Source organism: Carcharhinus amblyrhynchos, chromosome 16 (genome assembly GCF_965287045.1).
Source record: "Carcharhinus amblyrhynchos chromosome 16, sCarAmb.v2.hapA, whole genome shotgun sequence".
NCBI lineage: Eukaryota > Metazoa > Chordata > Chondrichthyes > Carcharhiniformes > Carcharhinidae > Carcharhinus > Carcharhinus amblyrhynchos.
Window position 1 is genome coordinate 12,508,906 of NC_137339.1, and position 9,945 is coordinate 12,518,850.

At 43.5% G+C, this 9,945-nt stretch overlaps 1 pseudogene; it reads right to left on the reverse strand.

Annotated features, from left to right (window-relative positions):
* Positions 1–319: 319 nt before the first annotated feature.
* Positions 320–487, reverse strand: LOC145354099 (U2 spliceosomal RNA; annotated as a pseudogene).
* Between the last annotated feature and the right edge of the window lie 9,458 nt (positions 488–9,945).

Sequence of the window (9,945 nt, forward strand, 5' to 3'; positions counted from 1 at the left end):
CCTACTCCATATCCCTACACATTTCCCCACTAATCCCTCTAACCTACGCATCTCAGGACACTGAGGGGCAACTTTAGCAGGGCCAATCGACCTAACCCGCACATGTTTGGATTGTTAGAAGTACTCTTAAAATTAAAAAAAAATTAAAAATCTAATTCAATCAAATCAAGTCCAATTCAGATTCTCAACAAGTTGGGACATTCCTGATCCAAGCTGACAAGACAGGGCTCTCACCTCCTGTCTTGGGCTTGATCTACATGATCCAAGCTGATTGGAGTAGGCACCTCCTCCAAGGTTTGATCTCATTTGCATGTTAGCCAAAAGGTCGAGATGCTGCTTTTAAAAATTGGTTCAAATGAAGCTAACATGTAATCTAATGACTTCAACCACGTACAGCATGTCAATTCTACACTTGATCTTAGCCAAAAGGATTAAACTGATAAGACAGATACTACACTTGATCTTAGCCAAAAGGCCGAGAAACATAATAAGTAGTTTTAAAATTACGGTACTGGTGAGGGATGTCAAAAATGGCAAGGAAGTCAATGCTTGGTGTAAAGTATGCTTTGAAACAATTGAATAACGTAGCCATAGAAATCATAGTTACAGAGGGGGGAATGTGCCAAAAATACTGTTGTCTTAGATCAAAGCAACTGTGAGAGGCACAATCTTAATTAATGTAAACTCGGAGTTAGAAATATTTCACTTGGTGATAACTGAAAGGAATTGATAGATTTGGCAATATTCCAAGCAGACTTTCCATAGATCACAGTGCTGGATCCATTGTTCACAAGCATTGTGCTGCTGGGCACAAACTATGTGTGACCGTGAATTATGAAAATGAAAGTTTGGAGCCAGCATTATCTGTCATCTCATTCATTTAAATGCTGTGGCAAAATTTGCATAAGCAATGGGCTCTTATACAGATTACTTTTTCAACTTGTCTCCATGGAGTCATAGAGTCATGGAATCCTTACAGTGCAGAAGGAGGCCATTCGGCCCATCAAGCCTGCACCGACAACAATCCCACCCAGGCCCTGTTCCCGTAACCCCACATATGTACCCGGCTAATCCCTCTAACCGATGCATCCTGGGACACCAAGGGGCAATTTAGCATGGCCAATCAACCTAACCTGCATATCTTTGGACTGTGGGAGGAAACCAGAGCACCTGGAGGAAACCCACACAGACACGGGGAGAACGTGCAAACTCCAGGTCCCCAGAGCTGTGAGGCAGCAGCGACGACCACTGTGCTATCATATCTTTGCCTCTGCTCCACTACCACTTCTTCCCCATGCAGGCATTTACGGTCACCAAGGATACCTCAGTAACTTGTTTTCCTTTAAGAAAGTGAATTCCATTCCATTGCATTGAAACACTGGAATCTCATCATCTCAGTTTCTTAATGAAAATCCTTGGCAGCAGCAGAGAGTGCTGTTGATGTATTTCAGGATGTAAAAAGAAAACAGACGTGTGCAGGGGAGGAGGGAGGTTTCAACAATTTACAAAATAAAATGGACCTAAGATGTAAAAGAAATGTTGAAGGAGTTTATTCAGAGGCGATGAGAGGCAATACAATGCATAGCTAAAAAGAAACAATGCTGGATAAATAGCAGGATTCATCTTCATTCCTTGTCTCCCTCTAGGCAGCAAAAACAATGACTTTCAAACAGCTTCAAGAGCCAATCGATCTTTCCAATCCCCATGGACACCACCCTCTTCCCAAAATGCTAAATAGCTGGCTCTAAAAACTCCCAGCCTTCAGCCCTTCTGAAGCTCAATCTTTAAAGTTTTCTAATTAGCCAGTTAATACCACTTAAAACTATATCCGCACTCCCTAAAGGCAAAGTGCAAAGGCTGTGGAAATGGTTCCGACACGGTCACTGAGCACATTCTCCTTTAACTACCTGAACTAACTCCTCCACCCTTCACACTGCCATCGATTCTCTTCATACAGCAAGGGGAGTGATGGAAGAGGGAGTTGCCGTTTTTCCTCCCCAGCGATGATTCTTGACTGGAGAACCAAAACAGGAATTGAAGAACATTGTTTCCCAACCTTTACCACCACCACTTCCCCCCCCTACCTCTCCGCCCACCCCCCCCCACCCCGCCCGCACCTCTCCAACACCCCCTACCCCGCAGCATTGGAATCTGACTGATTCTTTGAATAACCCATCACTTCAATCAACCTCGACAAGTGAGCAATGGGATGATTAAAGAATTCTGCCCACAATATATTTTTACAGACTGCAGTACAAAGGTGAAGCATGGGTTTGATTCCCAGCTTGGGTCACTGTCTGTTTGCACATTCTCCCTGTGTCTGCGTGGGTTTCCTCCAGGTGCTCCTGTTTCCTCCCACAGTCCAAAGATGTGCGAGTTAGGTGGTCTGGCCATGCTAAATTGCCCCTTAGTGCCAGGGCACTAGCTAGAATTAATGCATAAGGTTATGAGAGTAGGGCCTGGGTAGGACTGTGGTTGGTGCAGACTCGCTGGGCCTCCTTTTGCACTCTAGGATTCTATGATTCCATAAGCATCATTTATGAGAAAGTTCTGTGCAAATAGATTGACCCCGAGTTATCCTAAAAGCAAAATTGAGGATTATAGTTAGCACTGATTTGCACAGGAACAAGGAGCTTCTGCAAGAAAATTGAATATTGAATGCAAACAAATTTATTGTTGTGTCCTGGTTAACACTTACCCTCAACAACACCAAGGCAGATTATGGGGAGGCAGTGGTGTAGTGGTATTGTCATGGACTAGTAATCCAGAAACACAGGGTAATGTCTGAGAATCTGGGTTCAGATCCCACCACGACAGATGGTGAAATTTGAATTCAACAAAAATGTACTGTTAAAAGTCTAATGATGACCGTGAAACTATTGCCAGAAAAACCCAATGTCCTCTAGGAAAGGAAATCAGCCATCCTTACCTGATCTGGCCTATGTGTGACTCCAAATCCACAGCAGTGTGTTGACTCTCAAATGTCCTCTAAAATCAAGGGCAGTTAGGAATGGACGATAAATGCTGGCCCTGCCAGCAACACCCATATCCCACGAATGTATAAAGAAAAGGTTTAATTATGATCACATTGCTTTTTGTGAAGCCTTGTCCTACATAAGTTGACTGCCATGTTTCACTACATTACAACCGTGACTACACTTCAAAAGTACTTCATTAGCCGCAAAGTGCTTTTGCATGTCCTGTGGATTTGGATGCAAGTCTTCGTTTTCAACCTTTCCATGGCATTGTACATTTTGCCTGATATTTATTGTTAATTCTGAATTGCCAGCACTCCAGCCTCTACCCATTCAAAATTATCCCTCTTTAATCATAGAATCATAGATTGCCTACAGTGCAGAAGAGGGCCATTCAGCCCATTGAGCTTGCACCAACAACTACCCCACTTTGGCCATATCCTCATAACCCCATTTATTTACCCTGCAAATCTCCCTAAAATAAAGGGAGAATTTAGCATGGTCAATTGACTTAACCCACACATCCTTGGATCAGTAAATTCCTGCTTTGTGGAGGAAACATTTCAATAATTCCAATGTTTTTTGACAATGTGTTAATCATCTCATCCATTGTGCTCTTGGCTAGGTACAATAAAACACCTCTCCTCCCCACATAACCTTTCACAGACTGGTCATTGCTAATTTTTAGATTGCCCAAGTTAGGGCATGAATTCATCAGACGGATGGATGGACCAGCAAACAAAATGAACGAAGGGCGTAAAAGCACCGCACGAGTATATAAACAAACAATTCCTTTATAGATGCATGCAGATGTTCCAACTCACTGCCCTTAGGCATGCTTACAAATTTGTATAAATTTGATACAATAAGAAACAGTCACACCAAAAATGTGCAACATATGGTCCTACAGCTGGTATTCTTCATCTATAAAGGTCTGGATTTCCCATCAAGTACCACCCAGTGCTTTAGTTATATTCCCAATAGGAAAATGGGCCAGATCTCCACCCACTTTAATGCCCAATTGTTTCTCCCCATCATCCTGTGTAGATGTTGTAAAAGTTCATTTAAAACAAAATGAAACAAAGTGCAATCATCATCTATACCGGCTTTTGCCGTTTACACTCAGCTATGATTATAAGAACATAAGAACATAAGAAATAGGAGCAGGAGTAGGCCATCCAGCCCCTCGAGCCTGCCCCGCCATTCAATAAGATCATGGCTGATCTGTCGTGGCTCAGTTCCACTTTCCCGCCCTCTCCCCATAACCCTTAATCCCCTCTCTTATCAAAAACCCATCAACCCGCGTCTTAAAAATATTTAGCGAGGTAGCCTCCACCACTTCAACAGGCAGAGAATTCCAGAGATTCACCACCCTTTGAGTGAAGAAGTTCTTCCTCAACTCTGTTCTAAACTGCCCCCCCTTTATCTTGAGGCTGTGCCCCCTAGTCCTACTGTCCTTTCTGAGCGGGAAGAGTCTCTCCACCTCTATCCTATCCATCCCATTCAATTATGGACACGCAAAGCAAACCAGCAGTGATGTAAATGCTGGTGAAGAGGCAGAAGTAAACCTCTGGGGGCAGCATGGTGGCACAGTGGTTAGCATTGATGTATCACAGCACCAGGGATCCCAGTTTGATTCCCAGATCACTGTCCGTGTGGAGTTTTCACTTTCTCCCTGTGTCTGCATGGGTTTCCTTTGGGTGCTCCGGTTTCCTCCCACAATCCAAATATGTGCAATTTAGGTGGATTGCCCCTTGGTGTCCAAACATGGGTAGGTTAGGGGGATTGGCCATGTTAAATTCCCCTTGGTGTCCAAAGATGCATAGGTTAGGTGCATTAGCCATGATGAGTAGGTTAGGCGAATTGGTCATGTTAAATTGCCCCTTAGTGTCGCAAGACACGTTAGTAAGGGAGACTAGTGAGGTAAATATGTGAGGTTACAGGGATAGGGTTGGTTGGGATGCTCTGTTGGAGAGTTGGTGCAGAATCAATGGGCCAAATGGCCTCCTTCTGCACAGGTGGCTGGACAACAGGTGGAGGTGGAAAATCATAGAATCCATGGGCTTATGGCTGGGCTATCAAACAGGTCCCACCACAACAAAGTCGGAAAATCCGGGTCAGATGTTTTCAGAAAATATTTCCAATAAATGATAGGCCTTTATGATAATGTTCAAACTCAGACAACCATTGCACAGATATCATACAACATGCAGCAAGTGTGTACACCCCAACTCCACCAAGAACACAAGGCCAGTACAAGGAAGCCTACAGCTGCCAACACTGTGTTCAAGATCCTTTATATTGTTTCTTGTTTTACTTTAAATTTACAAACCCTCTGCCTCTGACCCCATCAGAAGCATTTGCTGTACTGCCAATATTCTTCTTCACAATTTGGCTCAGGGTCCTTGCTCCTCTCCCGAGCCAAGCTCACTGCCAAGGTTTAAGCATTTTCCAGATATGACACGAACATTTGTAGAATATAACATTTCCATTCGGGACTTGCTCAATGAAAAGATGCATTTATTATGAAGCTGTGTCTGGCAGGGAAAAAGAAACTTCAACACAAGAAAAAAACAACAAAGAACTATCTGGGCTCTGTAAATTTGCTGTGCACTCGACCATTTAAAGCAAAGGAAGGAATAAATATTTCCACGTTCAGCTGTTTAAGTCATTGGATTTTTTTTCAAGTATGCTGTGACACACTTACCCTACCCAATAGATTCAAAGAGTTTTGACAAAGGGTCATCTGGACTTGAAACGTCAACTCTTTTCTCTCTTTACAGATGCTGCCAGACCTGCTGAGATTTTCCAGCATTTTCTCTTTTGGTTTCAGATTCCAACATCCGCAGTAATTTGTCTATATTTAAATGGGCCCTCTGTGTGTAGGTGGGTCTAGCAGAGTTGCAGTTATTAGTTGCAGATCACTGACTAATCAGTTTATATTGAAAGCCTTTTTTCTTAACCCAAGATGCAGTGGATGGCACGGTGACACAATGATTAGCACAACTGCTTCACTGCACCAGGGACCCGCGTTCGATCCCCGGCTTGACTCACTGTCAGTGTATGTTCTCCCCGTATCTGCATGGGTGTTCTCTGGGTGCTCCGGTTTCCTCCCATGGTCCAAAAGACATGTTGGTTAGATAGATTGGGCCATGCTAAATTGTCCCAAGGTGTGTAGGTTTGGGTGATAAGTGGGGTAAATACATGGGGTTATGGGGATAGGGGCTGGATGGGATTGTTGTAGGTGCAGGCTCAATGGGCCGAATGGCCTCCTTCTAAACATTCTACTACTTCTACTAACTTCATTGCAATGTTAATGTAAGCCTACTTGTGACTAATAAATAAACTCATTTACTAATCTTGGCCTAAACATGCGCTCAAATTCTGTTTTGTCTCTTCGAGCTGAACCATTTTTAAATTGGAATTATTTTTTTCTGGATCAGGATTTTCCAGACCCACCCACCAGTGGAATCTTCTGGTCCCATCGTATTCAATGGACTTTTGGCCGGTTCACTGTACTCGCCCGGAAAATCCCGACCCTAGTTTTCAAAAGCTGCAGTTTTGTGATATTTGCAATCAAGTATCCAGGATGCTTGGGGTTCATTGTATATAGACAGCAACTGAAATCAATGAAAAGAACACTTCTCATAAATGTGAGGTATTGACCATGGGTAGCACTAGGTGCCATACTCTCAGTGAATGGAGGGACAGGTTCAAGTGACTGAATGGCCTCCTTTATCTCTATGTTCTCAGTTCTAGTTCATAACAGAACTAGAGGGCACAGTCTCAAAATAAGGGGGGGGGGAGCAGTTTAGATCGGAGTTGAGGAGGAACTTCTTCACTCAAAGGGTGGTGAATCCCTGGAACTCTCTACCCATTGAAGTGGTGGAGGCTACCTCGCTGAATATATTTAAGTCATGGGCAGATAGATTTCTGATGTACAAAGGAATTAAGGGTTATGGGGAGAAAGCGGGAAAGTGGAACTGATCCACTTCAGATCAGCCATGATCTTATTGAATGGCGGGGCAGGCTCGAAGGGCTAGATGGCCTACTCCTGCTCCTATTTCTTATGTTCTTATACAGTGAAGAAGATTTTATATGGTCAAGAACTATAATCTAGCAGAGTCTGGCTTTACGAATCATTGACTGCATTTCATCTGAAGTGGTACCAGTTACATAACCGTAAGAGATAGGAACAGGAGTAGGCTAACCAGCCCTCCGAGCTCGCTCCACTATTTAATAAGAACACGGCTGATCTAATCCTCACTAAGTCCACTTTTATGTCTTCTCTCCATAACCCTTAATTCCCCTAGTGATTAAAAACCTACCGATCTCAGCCTTCAAAATGTTCAAGGACTCGACCTCCGCAGCTTCCTGGGGTAAAGAATTCCGAAGATTCCAAATGCTGTGTGAGAGAAGAAATTCTTCAAGTACATTTAGCGGGATTTTCTGGCCTCGCTCGCCCCAAGGCAGGAACATCCCTCCTGAGGTCAACATTGTCTATGTCCCGCCCTCTACCATTCCCTGGGTGGGAGGGGAAAATTTCACCCATCGAAACTACATTCACTCATGTCATCTGTGGGCTGTCAACTGAGGCTGCTTACTGGACAACACAGGTTAGTTTCACCGAAACCATCTAAAGTATGTAAGTGAAGTCGGCAGCAGCCATTTGAAGCCACACTCATATTAATTAACCAAAATGTGCTGCACCCAAACCTGAGATGTGCCATCAAGAGCCACACTTAAAAGTGACGTAAAACTATTCATCTTTTCCAGCCAATGAGCAGCGTCCGGAGGTTCACCTGAACTGTGACCCAAAGTGAGCCTCCTGTGACAGGAATGGCTGACATTTCAAACCCATCTTTTTCAAAGCCAGTGTAAATGAAAATTGGTTCCAGCCAGCAGTATCTGGAATTTGTTGACTCTGCATGTGGTGGAAGTAGGTTCAATCAAGGCATTCAAAAAGGGAATTTGACTGTTAATCGAAGAGGAACAATGTGCAAGCTTGAGAGTCAAGCAGGCGGGGGAATGATACTAAATAAATTGCATGTTCGGAGAGTTAGTGCAGATAAAATAGGCCAAATGTCCTCCTGCTCTGTAAAGAATCTTCGATTCTGTGACCTCTGGGCTAAGCACATTGTTTCTGTGGCAATTGTGACTTTTCAATCCTGGATGAATGATCTTCGCCTGCATCAATACTCTGCCCAGGAACTCTGGAAGCCAAAAGCTGCTCGATGTTTGGGGTTGGCTGTCAACATATTAACAAATTGAGAAGTTCAATTATCCCAAATTCTGGCAGCTCAAGTGAAAGAAATATTACTCGCAAACCAAAGATGAAACTTTAATACCAGAAGTTAGCTTTAGTCACAACAAAAGCAAGAGAGTAGAAAGTTGTGGGCGGAAAGTTAGAATTGGCTCTTCTGCAGTACGGAACGCTGATGCCAAGCTGAAACTAAGCTGTGTAAACTGGCGCTGGATGAGAAAAAAGAATGACGCAAAGTCAAGGAAGAAGATCAGAAGCCACAGTGGAACCATAGAGAGCAGTACAGGAACAATGACAGCAGGATCAAATTTACAACATAGTAAGCAAACCATTCTAGTCATGTTGACCTGACACCAGAAAGATTACAGTTAAATTTAAAAGGTTAACAAAAGTTCAGGACCACAATTTATGGAGAGATGGCAATAGAAGTGGAAGATGTCTTCTCACTGAAGCTGGAGGAGGACAAAGTAGTACCTCAGATAGTGTGTGGGAAAGTATTAAAGGATAATATGCTGGAAATAACTGAAAGGTTTTAGTTGCTTGACTCAGGGTTCAAATTCTAAGTCAGATGGCCAAGTAAACCTATCATTATGCAGCCTCATTGGCTCCCAGGGAGCTGACAAGTGAGTGGGAGGACAAGGCTTCACACCGATAATCTGGCAAATAATTCACCCAACTGAATGTCCAACGAACATCTTGTAAACCAGTGTTTTACAGTCCACAGAGTTAATTCTTGGACTGGCGCATGTTATAACCAGGGAGGAGGAGGAGGAGCACAAAGGAGGAGCAATATACAAATACAACAGCAAATCCGAGAGCAGTGGGAAACTGAGGAATGTCAGGCACAAGATTATTTTGAGCTGATGGGCAGCACCAAACACAGAGTACTTGCACTTGCACACAGCAAAAGAAGTGTATTTTCCTGTTCTGGTCACCACGGAAATCACAGCAGGTGAGGGGCAGACCACTGAAAGATCTGTCAACCTCCACAGGATTTTCCAGTTTCAGGGCAAACGCAGCCGGAAAATCCCGTCCATTGTGTCATCGAGTCTACCTCACACAACTGGGTTCAGGGCAATCTGTTTATAAAGGGGAGAAATGGTATTTCAGGGACAGGAAGGTGTGATGAGAATATTTGTTTTGATTTATTATTGTCACGTGTACTGGGATACAATGAAAAGTATTGTTTCTTTGTGCGCTATACACTCAAAGCATACAGTTCATAGAGTACATCAGGAAGAAGGAAAGGAGACGGTGCAGGATGTGGTGTTACAGTCATAGCTAGGGTGCAGAGAAAGAGCAACTTAATTCTACATAGGTCCATTCAAAATTCTGATGGCAGCAGGGAAGAAGCTGTTCTTCAGTCGGTTAGTATGTATCCTCAGACTTTTGTATCTGTTTCCCGATGGAAGAAGGTGGAAGAGAGAATGTCCAGAGTGGGTGGGGTCCTCAATTATGCTGGTTACATTTTTGAGGAGTGGGAAGTATAGACAGAGTCAATGGATAGGAGGCTAGTTTGTGCGATGGTCTGGGCTACATTCATAATTTATAGTTTATATAGTTTATAGTTTCTTGCGGTCTTGGTCAAAGCAGGGGCCATACCTAGCTGTGATATTTCCAGAAAGTCAGCTTTCTATGGTGCATCTGTAAAAATTGGTGAGAGTCGTAGAGGACATGCCAAGTTTCCTTAGCCTTCTGAGAAGTGGA